We start from the raw sequence: 15337 nt of genomic DNA, 5'->3' as shown, positions 1-15337 counted from the left end.
TGATGTATTTACGCACAAAATACAATATACATTCAGTGCGAAACGTAGAACAGCGGAGGACACAAGTGCTTTCGCCGCGTTTTTGGCGCCCTGTATATCCATGAATGCATTCCACGAATGTGCCCACAGCAAGACACTTGTCAAGTACCAATACTACACACTTCATTTTTGCAGCGGTAGCTGTTAACGAGAAGATCTCTGGAAAGATCAAGATAATCGTAGTTGAGGCCGCAGTATATACACACACAAAAAGAAAAAAAATGCTTTGCCATCCGCGGCACGTGATCCATAGGTGCCGCTCGACCTCCGTATAGTTTTGTGTTCATTTCTTTTTTTGTGTGTGTGAATCCTTATGACTCCGAAAGCAAGAAAACATTGTTTTTTTTTTCAATGCACTTGAACTTTATATGGTACAGAGCCCCCCAAAGATGCAGTGCTTGACGAAAGCCTACATCGTTTTGAGCAGACATTAGGGCACACGTAAGGCACGGACTATGTTAGGTATCATGTTCATTTGATAGGGGAAACTTCACTGTACCGTATTTAAGCAATGTTCACCTTGGCACTCGACGGACTGGACGATTGTGGCGTGCACGAAAGTTGTAAAGTTTGTGCAAGTTTGCCAATTTGTTTTGCACCATAAAATCCTGCATTATTGTGCGTGTCTTTTATTAATTTACTGTTTAGTTTCTAAGCCGGCGAGAGTCCACAGTGGGCTTTCTTCCGAAAAGTTTAAAGCTATTATATCTTCCGAAAGGCTATGTATAGCCGCAATGCTAGATGAAATCATCTAAATATCATCTGTTGAATAAAGGATGCACATGTGGTTCGTCCCTATTGAAACGCATTGCTCTGATTTACGGCTCCCTCATAATTCTCCAGCATGCGTCTGCCAGAACGCTTCGTACAATGGCTAACCTTCCAGAATGCTCCACAGGCTTCTCGAGAGCTGCATTTATCTCTCCTTCAGGACGTAGGAGAGGCTTCTAGTTCCATACAATGGTTTCCCTACCGCGGAATTTTCATTACCGAATCCTTCGGTACCGGAAATAGATCGCGTTCCCGGGTGACACAAACGATCAGAGGGCCCGACAGCAGTGGCGTTACTAGGGGGGGGGGGTGCGGGGGGTGCGGTCCGCACCGGGTGCAGCGACGGAAGGGGTGACGCGCCGCACGTACCATTACTGCCGCTTCCTCCCGTTCTCTGTGGCACAATGACGCCAAAAACACCATGAGGGGCCTTCTGGGCTTCTTTTTTTTTGTCTGAGTGTGGTGTAATATGTTTATCGTGAACCGCCTGGTACGGAATGGTACGTTAATGGGGCATGGGGTGGGGGGGGGGGGGGTGACGCAAAGAACTCCCGCACCGGGTGACGCGTACCCTAGAGACGCCACTGCCCGGCAGAGGGCCAACCGTTACCCTCTGCCGGAGGTTTACTATATCTTGGTGGATACGTAGGCTGATCTGTACCTTCGGACACATTGTGCACTGATGATGGCGGCGAAACGACTAGTGGCACTGGCGGCACTGGTCGGCCAAACGACTACGTTTTTATTTATTTTTTCTCTCTGTTTTGTTCAGCCGGAGACAAAACACCTTTTAAAGTATGCCTCTTCCCGGCTTTTGTAATCTATTTTCACCAGGAATCAGGGCAGCACAGGGACAACCCCACACACAACCATTTTCTTGGCGAAGCCGACGCTACCCTTCGAAATCGCTATACGAGAGAGAGATAACCATTCGAATCGAGCAGTCCGTTCAGAGTGAATGGTTTGGAGCATATAGTTCCCTTCCGGGACTGAACTAGAACGGAACCCTTACAGTCGAACTTATACCCGAACCGATAATCGTAAGGAGAGATGTCCGCGTGGCCTAATAGATAAGGCGTCTGACTTCGGATCAGAAGACTGCAGGTTCGAGTCCTGTTGCGGACGACCAGTGCCAGTATCCTTTTTCCTCACGCTGCCTTATACTGGTATGTATCCCTTCAGATGCACACGTGTCCGCTGAAGAACATATCTTATGTGTACAGATGGTAAATATTGGGTCCGTTCGTAAGGAGAGATGTCCGCGTGGCCTAATAGATAAGGCGTCTGACTTCGGATCAGAAGACTGCAGGTTCGAGTCCTGTCGCGAAGGACCAGTGCCAGAATCCTTTTTCCTCACGCTGCCTTATACTGGTATATATCCCTTCAGATGCACACGTGTCCGCTGAAGAACGTATCTTATGTGTACAGATGGTAAATATTGGGTCCGTTCGTAAGGAGAGATGTCCGCGTGGCCTAATAGATAAGGCGTCTGACTTCGGATCAGAAGACTGCAGGTTCGAGTCCTGTCGCGAAGGACTAGTGCCGGAATCCTTTTTCCTCACGCTGCCTTATACTGGTATATATCCCTTCAGATGCACACGTGTCCGCTGAAGAACATATCTTATGTGTACAGATGGTAAATATTGGGTCCGTTCGTAAGGAGAGATGTCCGCGTGGCCTAATAGATAAGGCGTCTGACTTCGGATCAGAAGACTGCAGGTTCGAGTCCTGTCGCGAAGGACTAGTGCCAGAATCCTTTTTCCTCACGCTGCCTTATACTGGTATATATCCCTTCAGATGCACACGTGTCCGCTGAAGAACATATCTTATGTGTACAGATGGTAAATATTGGGTCCGTTCGTAAGGAGAGATGTCCGCGTGGCCTAATAGGTAAGGCGTCTGACTTCGGATCAGAAGACTGCAGGTTCGAGTCCTGTCGCGAAGGACCAGTGCGAGAATCCTTTTTCCTCACGCTGCCTTATACTGGTATATATCCCTTCAGATGCACACGTGTCCGCTGAAGAACATATCTTATGTGTACAGATGGTAAATATTGGGTCCGTTCGTAAGGAGAGATGTCCGCGTGGCCTAATAGATAAGGCGTCTGACTTCGGATCAGAAGACTGCAGGTTCGAGTCCTGTCGCGAAGGACTAGTGCCAGAATCCTTTTTCCTCACGCTGCCTTATACTGGTATATATCCCTTCAGATGCACACGTGTCCGCTGAAGAACATATCTTATGTGTACAGATGGTAAATATTGGGTCCGTTCGTAAGGAGAGATGTCCGCGTGGCCTAATAGATAAGGCGTCTGACTTCGGATCAGAAGACTGCAGGTTCGAGTCCTGTCGCGAAGGACCAGTGCCAGAATCCTTTTTCCTCACGCTGCCTTATACTGGTATATATCCCTTCAGATGCACACGTGTCCGCTGAAGAACATATCTTATGTGTACAGATGGTAAATATTGGGTCCGTTCGTAAGGAGAGATGTCCGCGTGGCCTAATAGATAAGGCGTCTGACTTCGGATCAGAAGACTGCAGGTTCGAGTCCTGTCGCGAAGGACTAGTGCCAGAATCCTTTTTCCTCACGCTGCCTTATACTGGTATATATCCCTTCAGATGCACACGTGTCCGCTGAAGAACATATCTTATGTGTACAGATGGTAAATATTGGGTCCGTTCGTAAGGAGAGGTGTCCGCGTGGCCTAATAGATAAGGCGTCTGACTTCGGATCAGAAGACTGCAGGTTCGAGTCCTGTCGCGAAGGACCAGTGCCAGAATCCTTTTTCCTCACGCTGCCTTATACTGGTATATATCCCTTCAGATGCACACGTGTCCGCTGAAGAACATATCTTATGTGTACAGATGGTAAATATTGGGTCCGTTCGTAAGGAGAGATGTCCGCGTGGCCTAGATTCTGCTTCCGGCATTCGATGAGTGCAGTCGCAGGTACCTTGAGCTCCGTTGGAGCGACTAGCATGGCTAAGCCTAGCCGGGTGTCTGAGGAACGAGGATCGCCATCTGACTACGTGACAATTCTGCCGACGTTACCTACAGGTATTTCATCTTTGAATACGCTATTTTTGCACGCGGATCCCAGGGCTAGACCCTACTATGTAGACCATTTTGGAGAAGCCCTGAAAGATATTGTGAGGAAAGAAGAAGTGGCTACCTTCGGAGTCTTCCAATATAACCACGTGTGGATGATTCGTTTTCACTCTGGAGCGGAGAAAGAACGGCTTCTGTCTAGAAAGGAGGTAAAGGATAAGGGAAGACGCTGCCTAGTTATTGATCCCAACAAGCAGGAGGTCAAGATCAAGCTACATTGGGTATCCGGCAATACAAGTGATGAGGACATTCGTAAAGCGATGGCTGGATATGGCCAGGTTACCGAGATAAAAAGAGAGAAGTGGGCGGCATCTTTTTTTGAAGGAGTGGAATCGACAACGAGACTGATAACATTACGGATGAAAGATGGTGGGACTGTGGATGGGTTGCCCCATCTAATGCAGATTGGCGGATCTCGCGTGTTACTTGCTGTGAACGGAAGGCCACCTCTGTGTCTGAAATGTAAGCAGCTCGGACATATTCGTAGACAGTGCCACACGCCATGGTGTAAGACGTGCAGAAAGTACGGTCACGATAAGGAAGAGTGCGTGGTAACATATGCAACGAGACTGAGGCAACCGCAACCGACACCAACAGAAGAGCATATCATGGATGTCGAAGAGACAGAACAAGCAAGTCAGTTGGTTGTAACGACTGGGAACTGCGAAGGGAATGAAGCTAATCTTGTCAGCAACGTGGAAAGTGGCGATAAGAAAGTAGATGAACAGCTGTGTGGTCTAAACGAGTTGGAGATGAGTACTGCCGAAGGGAACAGCGTAATGGAGGACAATCTATCCGACCACACCCAGGAAGAAGGAAATGGGAAAAGGACAGTAGGAACAGAGCGGAAAAGACGAAAGACTGAAACTCCTTCATCCCTTATGCCGCCACTGGATGAAGTAGGAGCATCACGACTTGACTATGCGAGCTTCTTAACAGCAGAGTAGACTTGGTTCCGATGGATATGAGGGGATGCAGCAAGACGTAGCACTCGTAAGTCTAGTGGATTCTTCATCACATCTAAATGAGTGGTAAAAATATAACTGTCGCTACACTAAATATAAGAGGACTGAATGCTAGGAAGAAACAGTATCAACTCAAACGTTTCCTAGAGCATTATTCACACGTCGACGTCCTAGCTATTCAAGAAACGAAAATTAGCACGGAAGAAGATACCACTAGACTAATCGAATATATTTTTCATAAAGATTATGATGTTGTAGTGAGTCATGCTGTCGGACCCTCAGCTGGATGTATTTTATTGTTGAAGAAAACGGATTACCTGATACCCGTATCTCACCGAACTGATAACGATGGAAGAATAGCTTGCCTTGATGTGCAGATTGAAAACGAGTTGTGGCGGTTTATCTGCCTTTACGCACCGAATGTTGTGATGGAACGGAAGATCTTCTTCGAAGGCATTGGAAAACTGATTAGTAGCACGGGGAATACCGTCCTACTGGGAGACTTTAATTGTACGCTTAAAGACACAGACAGGAGCAGCAACTGTGCGCAACGTGATGCTAGCACGGCTACGTTGGAGGGTATTCTCGAAAGTCATAATATGCAAGATGTGCTTGAAGATGATGCAAAGACAACCACTGTGTTTACGCACTTCCAATCCCGTTCGCATGCAAGACTTGACCGCATATATACTTCAATCCGAAGAAGCCCAGTTGTAACCAAATACAGCGTACATCCGGTATACTTTAGTGACCATTGCATGGTTGTTGCTACGCTCGGTGAGACCCAGAAGAAAAAGAAAACAGAAGGCAACCCATGGAAGCTGTGGAAACTCAATTGTAATCTTCTGGAAGACGAGGCATTTGTCAATTTTGTCAAAGACCAAATTGTGGAAGTTATAACTTCCGCGTCGTCGTGGTCCTTGGCCTGGGAAGACTTTAAGCTGAAACTTAGGGCCTACGCGATACAAAGAAGTAATGTGCTGGCGCATGCCCGTAAGGGACAGGAGGAAGGACTCAAAAGAAGACTGTCTAAAATAATACAGCTAGAATCTTTAAACCCAGGAGAGTTCCATCAAGAAATGGAAGCAATAAAATTGGAGCTGCAACTCATTAATGAATGCAAATGGGAAGGTGCTCGTGTAAGGTCCAGAATGCGCTATTTTCTACCGGACGAAACTCCTAGCAAGAAGTATCTCTATAAGGAACGACAACACGGAAGCGGAAAAAAGATAGATAATATTGAATATCAAGGCAAGGTAGTCAGCCAGGAGGAGGACATACAGGCAGTTTTTGTTGGTCACTATACGAAACTACTGGGCATGACCCATGGACTGCAGGTGGATATAGATGAAAAGCTGGGAGAGTTGAAATTACTGACTTTGGATGGAGAACAACGGCAGTTTCTAGAAGAGCCCATCACAAGACAAGAGGTCTTCGCCGCCATACGTTCGCTCACTAAAAACAAAACCCCAGGACCTGATGGCATCAGTGCTGAACTTTACCAAAAGTTCAGCGATCACATCGCCTCGGTACTGTGGAACGTTTACCGAGAAGCTGAGGAAACTGGCACCTTCTGTTCATCGTTTCGCCGTACACATACTGTGCTCATTCCGAAAAAGGTAGCGCAGGGAAAGGTGCCCCAGGTGACAGATTACCGTCCGATAACCCTGTGTAACGTGGACTACAAAGTTTATGCAAAAGTGCTTGCGGCAAGAATTCAAAAAGTGATACAATCAGTAGTGGGGGATCATCAGGTGTGCGCCATCAAAGGACGTAGCATTCAAACGAATATTCACGTGCTTCGAACTATTCTGGACATTGCAAGAACGGAAGGTGATCAAGTTGGTGTTGTTCAAGTAGACCTGTCCCAGGCATTTGATAGAGTTAACCATGCATACCTATTCTCGGTGCTAAAGAAAGTTGGTTTTGGTGACATAATTACAGGCAGGCTCAGGTTGTGTTATGATGACGTGTCAACGAAGCTGATTTTAAACGGTAATTGTAGTGACCCGATACCTGTTAAATCATCGGTGAGGCAGGGATGCCCCCTTTCCCCCTTGCTTTTTGCCATATATCTAGGACCGCTATGCCAGGAAATTATCAGTTGTGTAAACATGAAAGGGTTTAAATTAGGTAGTTCAGAGGTAAAAGTGCTTGCGTATGCAGATGACATTGCTGTAGTGGCGGAAAACAAGCAAAGTGTGAATATGGTGTTTGAAAAAATTGAGGATTTTTGTTCTGTATCCGGTGCCAGTGTAAACAAGGAAAAATCTCTTGGAATATGGGGCGGTGTCTGGGGAACAACCCCAGATATGTACGCTGGTATAACATGGCAAACTGTACCTGGGACGTACCTAGGAGCCCCCTTAGGAGAGAGCAAGAACACGAACGGCATGTGGAATGAGATCACAAGTAGATTGCGTAAACAAGCCTTCGTGTGGAAGCAAACCACGCTTTCTATCTTTCAACGTGCAAGTATTTGTAATATTTTCATGCTTGCTAGGATCACATATCTGCTGCATGTCATGCATTGCTCTCGCGCGAATATACAAAAAATGCACAAGATTTTTGCTACTTTTGTGTGGGGTTCTTCGTTTGAACCGATGTCTAGGAACAACTTGTTCAAAACGTTGGAATGTGGCGGGTTGGGCTTGCAGCATGTCTTTGTTAAGAAGGTTGTAATGAGGGTTTTGTTTTACCGGACTAAGGCACATGCTCTGCTAGAGCATGTGAAGCAGTGCATAGCGCTAGATCATTTGCCTCATATAACAGTTGCAACAAGGATACGCCATGTTACACCCAGCGGATTCTTCAGAGAAGTTATAGAAAGCGTCCAGTTTTGTTTAGCGAGATTTTCATGTGATTACATCATGTCTGTGTCAAAAAAACGGTTGTATGGAGACCTGATCAACGTGTTGTTCCCAATGCCAATGTATAGGAGCATCCCACACGAGTGGCCTGGAAAAGATATACTGTGCAGGGTAAAAAGGATGCCAATCAGACCTAATCTGAAAACGTTCTTTTTTAAGCTGCATACTGGCACGCTGCCCGTAAAAACGTGGCTCGAACAAAAAGGCATATTCGTACCATGGAGTACCAATTGCAGATATTGTAAAGTACCAGAGACTATAGACCATGTATTTATTGACTGTACGGAGGCACCTTTCTTGTGGGATGATGTAAGTAGGGCTATTGATGTACGACTCAGGCTAAACCCTCATACAATACGCTTCCTCCCCTTAATTGAGAAGAATGGTCCGAGATATGATGTAATATGTGTTATTGCTATGTTTTCCTTATGGACAGTACGCATGCTGGATCGAAATGAGGAAATGAGGATCAGAAGACTGCAGGTTCGAGTCCTGTCGCGGACGACCGCTGCCAGAATCCTTTTTCCTCACGTCTGCCTTATACTGGTATATATCCCTTCAGATGCACATGTGGTCGCTAAAGAACATATGTTATGTATACAGAGGGTAAATATTGGGTCCGTTCAATGTGAGAAATGTCCGCGTGGCGTAATGCATAAGGCGTTTGACTTCGGATCAGAAAACTGCAGGTTTGAGTCCTGTCGCGGGCGACCGCTGCGAGACTCCTTTTAACCTCACGTCTGCCTTATACTGGTATATATCCCTTCAGATGCACATGTGCCCTCTAAAGAACATATGTTATGTATACAGAGGGTAAATATTGGGTCCGTTCAATGTGAGAAATGTCCGCGTGGCATAATGCATAAGGCGTCTGACTTCGCATCAGAAGACTGCAGGTTCGAGTCCTGTCGCGGGCAACCGCTGCGAGACGCCTTTTAACCCCACGTCTGCCTTATACTGGTATATATCCCTTCAGATGCACATGCGCCCGCTAAAGAACATATGTTATGTATACAGAGGGTAAATATTGGGTCCGTTCAATGTGAGAAATGTCCGCGTGGCATAATGCATAAGGCGTCTGACTTCGCATCAGAAGACTGCAGGTTCGAGTCCTGTCGCGGGCAACCGCTGCGAGACGCCTTTTAACCCCACGTCTGCCTTATACTGGTATATATCCCTTCAGATGCACATGCGCCCGCTAAAGAACATATGTTATGTATACAGAGGGTAAATATTGGGTCCGTTCAATGTGAGAAATGTCCGCGTGGCATAATGCATAAGGCGTCTGACTTCGCATCAGAAGACTGCAGGTTCGAGTCCTGTCGCGGGCAACCGCTGCGAGACGCCTTTTAACCCCACGTCTGCCTTATACTGGTATATATCCCTTCAGATGCACATGCGCCCGCTAAAGAACATATGTTATGTATACAGAGGGTAAATATTGGGTCCGTTCAATGTGAGAATTGTCCGCGTGGCATAATGCATAAGGCGTCTGACTTCGGATCAGAAGACTGCAGGTTCGAGTCCTGTCGCGGGCAACCGCTGCGAGACGCCTTTTAACCCCACGTCTGCCTTATACTGGTATATATCCCTTCAGATGCACATGCGCCCGCTAAAGAACATATGTTATGTATACAGAGGGTAAATATTGGGTCCGTTCAATGTGAGAAATGTCCGCGTGGCATAATGCATAAGGCGTCTGACTTCGCATCAGAAGACTGCAGGTTCGAGTCCTGTCGCGGGCAACCGCTGCGAGACGCCTTTTAACCCCACGTCTGCCTTATACTGGTATATATCCCTTCAGATGCACATGCGCCCGCTAAAGAACATATGTTATGTATACAGAGGGTAAATATTGGGTCCGTTCAATGTGAGAAATGTCCGCGTGGCATAATGCATAAGGCGTCTGACTTCGCATCAGAAGACTGCAGGTTCGAGTCCTGTCGCGGGCAACCGCTGCGAGACGCCTTTTAACCCCACGTCTGCCTTATACTGGTATATATCCCTTCAGATGCACATGCGCCCGCTAAAGAACATATGTTATGTATACAGAGGGTAAATATTGGGTCCGTTCAATGTGAGAAATGTCCGCGTGGCATAATGCATAAGGCGTCTGACTTCGCATCAGAAGACTGCAGGTTCGAGTCCTGTCGCGGGCAACCGCTGCGAGACGCCTTTTAACCCCACGTCTGCCTTATACTGGTATATATCCCTTCAGATGCACATGCGCCCGCTAAAGAACATATGTTATGTATACAGAGGGTAAATATTGGGTCCGTTCAATGTGAGAAATGTCCGCGTGGCATAATGCATAAGGCGTCTGACTTCGGATCAGAAGACTGCAGGTTCGAGTCCTGTCGCGGACGACCGCTACGAGACTCCTTTTAACCCCACGTCTGCCTTATACTGGTATATATCCCTTCAGATGCACATGTGCCCGCTAAAGAACATATGTTATGTATACAGAGGGTAAATATTGGGTCCGTTCAATGTGAGAAATGTCCGCGTGGCATAATGCATAAGGCGTCTGACTTCGCATCAGAAGACTGCAGGTTCGAGTCCTGTCGCGGGCAACCGCTGCGAGACGCCTTTTAACCCCACGTCTGCCTTATACTGGTATATATCCCTTCAGATGCACATGCGCCCGCTAAAGAACATATGTTATGTATACAGAGGGTAAATATTGGGTCCGTTCAATGTGAGAAATGTCCGCGTGGCATAATGCATAAGGCGTCTGACTTCGCATCAGAAGACTGCAGGTTCGAGTCCTGTCGCGGGCAACCGCTGCGAGACGCCTTTTAACCCCACCTCTGCCTTATACTGGTATATATCCCTTCAGATGCACATGCGCCCGCTAAAGAACATATGTTATGTATACAGAGGGTAAATATTGGGTCCGTTCAATGTGAGAAATGTCCGCGTGGCATAATGCATAAGGCGTCTGACTTCGGATCAGAAGACTGCAGGTTCGAGTCCTGTCGCGGACGACCGCTACGAGACTCCTTTTAACCTCACGTCTGCCTTATACTGGTATATATCCCTTCAGATGCACATGTGCCCGCTAAAGAACATATGTTATGTATACAGAGGGTAAATATTGGGTCCGTTCAATGTGAGAAATGTCCGCGTGGCATAATGCATAAGGCGTCTGACTTCGGATCAGAAGACTGCAGGTTCGAGTCCTGTCGCGGACGACCGCTGCGAGACTCCTTTTAACCTCACGTCTGCCTTATACTGGTATATATCCCTTCAGATGCGCATGTGCCCGCTAAAGAACATATGTTATGTATACAGAGGGTAAATATTGGGTCCGTTCATTGTGAGAAATGTCGGCGTGGCATAATGCATAAGGCGTCTGACTTCGGATCAGAAGACTGCAGGTTCGAGTCCTGTCGCGGACGACCGCTACGAGACTCCTTTTAACCTCACGTCTGCCTTATACTGGTATATATCCCTTCAGATGCACATGTGCCCGCTAAAGAACATATGTTATGTATACAGAGGGTAAATATTGGGTCCGTTCAGAGTGACAAATGTCCGCGTGGCCTAATGCATGCGGCGGATTCTACTTCCGGCTGTCAAAGAGTGCGGACGTGGCATCATGAGCTCTGAAGGAGCGGTAAACAAGGCTAACCCTAGCCTGGATAAGGACGATACAGCGGATGTCAATTTGAAACAGGACTACAGAATTGTGCTTCCCCTGCTACCCAAGGAATCTCTGGGCTGCAATGCAGTTATTCTTCACGCCGACATAACGGGTAGGCCTTACCGAATTCAAGATTTTAAACCTGCCTTGAAGTTGATGGTGAACCCAGAAGACATCGCCCAATTTGGGGCATATCAGATGAATCATGTATGGCTGATAACAACTTGCACGCAGGAAGCGAAGGAAAAATTACTCAGTCAGAAGGAATGCATTGTAAAAGGGAAAAAATGCCTGGTGCTCGATGCTTCACAAAGAGAGGTGACACTGAAAGTGTTTTGGTTGCCGCATAATGTCAGCAACCAGCAAGTTCAGGTCGCGTTGGGAGGGTTTGGTAAAGTAAAGCACGTAGAACGAGAGAAGTGGAGAGATGATTTTTTCGAACATGTAGAGACCACAACCAGGGTCGTCAAGCTTACATTACACGAGGACGTGATGGCAGAAAGTATTCCGCACCTCATGAAGGTAGGAGGAAGTCAAGTATTGGTATCGGTTCCCGGCAGGCCTCGATTGTGTCTCCGTTGTCGAGAAGTGGGGCACATAAGGCAGCACTGCAAAACACCGAGGTGTACAACTTGTCGTCGTTTCGGGCACCCAGCAGAGGAATGTATCAGGTCCTATGCTCAATTGACGCGTCCAGTCAGGGAGGAATACGAGAATGTCAAGGACCAACATGAGACAGACGTTGCTATAACTAACGTACCGGAACAAGCCATCGAGAATGACGGAGTTCTGTCTCACGATTCCGACTGAGCAGCGATTCTCCCCGTGCAACAAAGCTCAGCAACACTAGCAACGGATTTTAGACAGCAGGCTGATGATAAATTCATGGTACCACAGCATCAAGAAACAGAGACACGTGACGAGGTGCGGGAGCAGTCATCAGTCGTGGCAACGGATATTACAGAGCAAGAGATGTGTGACGCGGATGGTGAGACTAGCAAGATGCTATCAGACTCCTAGAAGTCCCATCGTCCTGGACTCACTATGAAACGTAGAAAGTGGGCAACCCCTAATATCCCGTATGACCCCCGTGATAAAGGTTGTCACTTTCTGAAAGAACCCAAAACCACTTGATAATGGCAATTACAATAGCAACTTTCAACGCCCGAAGCTTAGTTAGCAGGAAGAGAAAACAATGGTTACTTGACATATTGCTGGTCAAGAACATCGACATCTTATTCGTGCAGGAAACGAAAATTGATAATCCTGAGCCGGAAAAGGAGTTGTTTCTGTTTTTTAAGAACCACTATCAAGTTTTCCACTCACAAGCCGTTCAAGGCAGTGCAGGAACCGCAGTATTTATTAAACGTTGCAACAGGATCAAGATAATCCCTGATATCGGACACGATCGCGAAGGACGCGGCAGCATCGGGGATTGCTTAATAGAAGGAAAGTTGCTACGCGCAATCTCGGTTTATGCTCCGAATGGACCGACCGAAAGAAAAGACTTTTTTAGGTGCGTGCGTGAATTTCTACAAGTGCCGGGTACAATATTGTGTTAGCAGGAGATTTTAACTGTGTGCTGTCTCCAACTGATAAATCGTCGTGTACAAGTTGGAACGATGCAAGCACAACAGAGTTGTGCAAATTGCTATACGAAAACAACTTGGTCGACGTGACCCACGGAGCGCAATATGAGAGTTTTCGATATACGCACTGGCAGGGTAGCACTCATGCTCGGCTAGATCGTATATACAGGGTGTCCCAGAAAACGTGTCATTGAATTATAATAAAAAAACTACGCCACCTAGAATCATACGGTCAACGGCATTTGTTCTTATTAGGTTTTTGCCACCTTGTAACGTTAATGTCATGTACCCCAAGTTTAATTATGCAAATATTTGCGAACTGAACTAAGAAATTTGCCAAGGGAAGGTCACTTTTTTACCCCATCAATATGAAGAGCGTGCCGAATTCACTCAAATTCATGATAATTGACAGTGATATTCACGAGCTATCCCATCGGAAAAAATAGCCGAATATCATGCTTTTCGGAGCACCGGACCATAACGCGCGATGTCTTTTTGAGCGCAATCGCTCGCAGTCCGACGAAGGGAGGTTCCGAAGCCAGCCCACAGATTGATAGTGGAAAAAGTAACAGTTCCTAAAATTGGGAGAGGGAACGCGTTATCCCAGCGAAAGTCGGACGTGATAAGCCATGCCTGCGTTATCTCTTTCTGCGATGCCGGGGTGGGCTGGGTTTTCAACCTCCTTTCGTCGGACTGACAAAGATTGCGCTGAAAAATTCATCGTGCGCTATTCTGTGCGACCTCCGTAGAGCATGATGTTCGGCTATTTTTTCCGATGGGATAGCACCTGAATATCCCTGTCAATTATCATTAATTTGACTAAATTAGACACGCTCTTCACATTGATGGGGTAAAAAAGCGACCTTTACTAGGCAAATTTCCGACTTAAGCTAGCAAAAATTTACATAATTAAACTTACGTTACACGACATTCACATGACGAGGTGGCAAAAACCCAGTAAGAACAAATACCATTGGCCGCATGACCCTAGGTGATGTAGTTTTTTTATTATAATTCAATGACACGTTTTCTGGGACACCCTGTATGTTTCTGCTGAGATCGACACCTCAAGGGGCCGATATGTGGTCGCGCCAAGTAGCTTCTCGGACCACGCTCTGGTGATCTTTACGTGTGCCTGGACAGCTGGAAACAACAAGTCTTTTAAGAGAGATACACCCTGGAGATTCAATGAAGCCCTTTTGGATACAGAAGAGTTTCGCATGCAGATCGCCAATATGCTGAACGAATATGTCGCACAAAAGAAAGTTGACGCCGTTTCCTGGGAGTTTCTCAAGTGCCGCCTTAAGGCAGCTGCGATTAAGGCTGGCCAACTATTGAGTTCTAGGACCAAGCAAGAGAAGAAACAGATGGTCAGTACCCTCCAGATTTTAATTCGCGAAGAGGAGCGGACTCCCGGCCTCTTTATAGACGGACGACGACGAAGCTACTAAGTAGAGGTGTAATTTCGAGTGCTCTTCGAATTTCTGGTGCTTTTTTGCGTGGGAGCCGCGTTAATCGCGGTTTTCCCAACTTTTCACGATGGACAGCAACCCGCCTCTCCGTGAGTGGTGTTTCGGCGTTCGGATCCCGGACGTCGCGATGATGGACGACCTCGTCGACGCAGTCTTCGATGCCGTTGGTCCCGGCAACTTTTACGGGATCTCCCACCGTGGTGGAAACCTGTATGAGGTGGGTCTCGCAAAGCGGTCTGATTTGGACCGTGTCCTGGAATGCGGCCTGATTGTCGCGGAGCAGCCGTGCTCCATTGATCTCTTCGGTCCACGCTTGGTGAGCGTGGTGTGTAAGATGGTCCCGTTGTACATGCGGGATGAAAACCTGATCCGGGTCTAGAACAAGTACGGTAAGGTCCTGAAGATGGAAGATGTGACCTTCCAGGACAGGAAGGGAAGAGGAACTCTGCGTACGGGCAATAAGAAGGTCCTAATGGAAATGAGTCAGAAGAGTCCGCTGCGATTACCCGGGTGTTAAGCGTGTGTGCCGTCGGTGCAAGCAAGAGGGCCACTTTCGGTCCGCCTGTAAGGTGCCCGTCTGTGAGCGGTGTTCCAGCTTTGGTCATACGACGGATGAGTGTGGGTCCCGTTGCCGTCGGTGCCGCAGTAGGCACTCCCAGGGCCCTTGCCCTGCTCCGGCTTCTTACGCCACCGTGGCCAACACAGATTTTCCGCAGCTACCTCCTGTGCAGCGGCGGGCCAACCCTACTCCGGTGACGGCGGTTGTTTCTGCAACGGGGATTGGGAACAAGCATGAGGAGCCAGCGACAATCCCAGGGGATCGAAATGAAGCTGAGGCGCAGCTGATGGCGCCGACTTTGGCATCTCCTGTTGACCCGC

At 47.4% G+C, this 15337-nt stretch overlaps 4 non-coding genes across 4 annotated transcripts; all 4 read left to right on the top strand.

Annotated features, from left to right (window-relative positions):
* The first annotated feature begins 1862 nt into the window (after window positions 1-1862).
* Window positions 1863-1935, top strand: Trnar-ucg (transfer RNA arginine (anticodon UCG)). The gene has a single exon. It is a non-coding gene; the product is annotated as a tRNA-Arg (tRNA).
* An 8109-nt stretch (window positions 1936-10044) lies between these two features.
* Trnar-ucg (transfer RNA arginine (anticodon UCG)) lies at window positions 10045-10117 on the top strand. The gene has a single exon. It is a non-coding gene; the product is annotated as a tRNA-Arg (tRNA).
* A 548-nt stretch (window positions 10118-10665) lies between these two features.
* Trnar-ucg (transfer RNA arginine (anticodon UCG)) lies at window positions 10666-10738 on the top strand. The gene has a single exon. It is a non-coding gene; the product is annotated as a tRNA-Arg (tRNA).
* Window positions 10739-10872: 134 nt separating this feature from the next.
* On the top strand, window positions 10873-10945 carry Trnar-ucg (transfer RNA arginine (anticodon UCG)). The gene has a single exon. It is a non-coding gene; the product is annotated as a tRNA-Arg (tRNA).
* The last annotated feature ends 4392 nt before the right edge of the window (window positions 10946-15337 follow it).

This window comes from Ornithodoros turicata, chromosome 1, assembly GCF_037126465.1.
Source record: "Ornithodoros turicata isolate Travis chromosome 1, ASM3712646v1, whole genome shotgun sequence".
Classification (NCBI taxonomy): domain Eukaryota; kingdom Metazoa; phylum Arthropoda; class Arachnida; order Ixodida; family Argasidae; genus Ornithodoros; species Ornithodoros turicata.
Note: the sequence above shows the minus strand (reverse complement) of the source record. Positions and strands in the feature narration are given on the sequence as shown.